We start from the raw sequence: 2,621 nt of genomic DNA, 5'->3' as shown, positions 1-2,621 counted from the left end.
AAAAACTGAAAAAGCAAGCTCATTGAAAAAGAGAATAGACTTGTGGTTACCAAAGGCAGAAGCAGGGTAGTGGGGAGTGGGGGAGGGGGAATTAGAGGAAAGTGGTCAAAGGTACAAACTTCCAGTTATAAGATAATAAGTACTAGGGCTATAACGTACAACATGACTGTAACTACTGCTGCTGTATTATATATAGGGAAGTTGTTAAGAGTAAATCCTAAGTATTCTCATCACAAGGAAAAATTTTTTCCTTTCTTTTCTTCTTTTTGTTGTATCTATATAAGATGAATGTTAGCTGAAACTACTGTAGAGATCATTTCACAATATATGTACATCAAACCATCATTCTGCATGCCTTAAGCTTACACAGCGATGTGTCAATTATTTTGAATAAAAAACTGGAAAAAAAGAAGAAAATAATGTCTGAACCAGAGTGTTGTATTGGCAACCATGAAGTAAAGAGGAAATGTTGAGTGGGGCTAGAGTTAGTACCAGCAATGCTGAGCTAAAAGAGAAGCAAGGGAATCAGAGCAGATCCAAATTCCAAAGCCAAGCTAGGAATAACTGTCTTCCACAAGATTAATTCAAAGCCAGTAAGTTAAAATGGAGTACTGGGCCATAGAAAACAATTCAGGAAGATTCAGAGCAGAGCCCAGGTAAAGTCATACCCAGCTTGGGGATCAAAGCCATAATATAATTGCAGATGTGTGTGACTTTGATTTTAGCTTACTACATTAAAATATTTATACCTTGGATCTCTGAAGGTTGGTACTCAGTTGTTTTAAAATTTTTGTGTATAAGACATTTAAGATGGATGACTTCAATATCTTTTTGTTTCACAATTTTATAAATGAGAATATAATCACAACAAATTTTAATTTTTAAAACAGGAAAAATATTTAAATTTCAGGAGGTAGTTATAGTACAATATATGAATAAACAAAAAGATACAACATGTTATTAACACTTAGAAAGTTACAAATCATTTCCTTCTTAACATTTTTCACATTTAAATTCATAAATGAAGACAATCAGATTTACCACTTTAGGAGAGAAAGGAAAAAATAAAGGTGTATTTACTTTTAAATATACCTGCTGGATGTTCTCGCTGTATGCTCTGTTTTTTATATATATATACATACACACACACACACAAGGCCTGGGTGACTGAACGTGAAATTGTCAGGCTTTTTAATAAACTGGGTAACCATTTATTTCTGCACAGCACAGTATCTTTATATAGGAGCAATCAGGAGAAAATATGAAATAGCCAAGCATTCTGCACTACAAAACACCACCTTAACTGCTAACCAGCATTACTCAACTGCTAAACAACTGTGTCTAGTGCACAAAAATACATAAGAGATTATAACTATGTTTGATAAATAATCCTTCAAAACAATAAGTTTTTTTCATTGTAAATGTTTTTATAACAATGCAGGTCCAGATTACCATTTAAATCCAAAAGTAAATTAACAATAACTTTAAGTGGCTCTTTATTTTTAAAAGAATGATGGCAATGTTGCGTCAATCACGGCAGTTTCTGACTACTCAACAGGAAAAGGCTGCACATATTTTTTTTTTAAAGTCAGGAGGCCACAAATTAGATTAACAGTCTGTTTACTTTCAAATAAAAAGCAGTATACAAAGAGAAGTGAAATTTTACCTCAAATATTCAAACCAATAACTTGAAGTTGTTCAACTCACTAACTTAAAAGATAATTGAGTAACAGCAACAAAATACCATTTAAGATGTTTACCCCTGAAGGCAAAACTTAAAACAAGCAAAAAGTTACACAACATGTTAAAGAATAACCTTTTCAACAGCTAGTGGCTTATTTCAAGGACTCTGGTCAACTAAGAATGTTGCTCTCCCACCGCCCCCCCAGTCCTCAAGTTGCTTGCTAATGACTTATCCTAATAGGGCATGGCTCCTTCCTCTTCAGGAAACTTGTATGGATTCTTCTCTTGCGATCAGGAGTTGGACTGTCTTTCTAGTGGTGGGCTTCTGGACTTAGACCTGGGGGTGGTCACTGAGGAAGATCCGGACCCCGATGAGGACTTGGACATGGAACTTCGAGTAGATCTGGATGTAGAGGTTGATGGAGATCGGTCATGAGAGCGAAATGGAGACCTTGAGTGGCTGAGGCGAGATTGGCCGTGAGATCGAGATTGGCTCCTGGTATTGGAACGAGAGCGGTGACGAAGCCTTGGGCTGCGGCTCTGGTGTTCGAGCCTGTGGGGACGAGTTCCCCAGCTGAGGCCGCGGTGGAGATATGGGGGGCGACGGTAGTGTGCCATCTGCACTCGCAGCTTACGGCCATCCAGCACCATCCCATCTCGGGCATCCATGGCCTCTTCGGCGTGGCGCTTGTTGAGGAAGCGGACGAAGGCAAAGCCACGGGACTCTTGAGTGAAGCGATCCCGTGGGATGTACACGTCACCGATGGGCCCATACTTCTCGAAGATGCGCCTCAGGGTGTTGGGCGAGATGCGATTGGTCAGGTTGTCCACCTTGAGGGAGATCATGGCATCCACGTTGGGAGGAGGGCGACTGTAACTCATGGCGTCTGAGAGCTCAGCCTGCACCCTGCGAACTGAATTCTGGGAAGGCTGCAGTC

The 2,621-nt window shown here is 39.7% G+C and overlaps 1 pseudogene; it reads right to left on the bottom strand.

Moving 5' to 3' along the window:
• Positions 1 to 921: 921 nt before the first annotated feature.
• LOC102541184 (serine/arginine-rich splicing factor 2 pseudogene) lies at positions 922 to 2,621 on the bottom strand (annotated as a pseudogene).

The sequence above is a fragment of the Vicugna pacos genome, chromosome X (assembly GCF_048564905.1).
Source record: "Vicugna pacos chromosome X, VicPac4, whole genome shotgun sequence".
Classification (NCBI taxonomy): domain Eukaryota; kingdom Metazoa; phylum Chordata; class Mammalia; order Artiodactyla; family Camelidae; genus Vicugna; species Vicugna pacos.
This window is presented reverse-complemented; position numbering and strand designations above follow the sequence as displayed.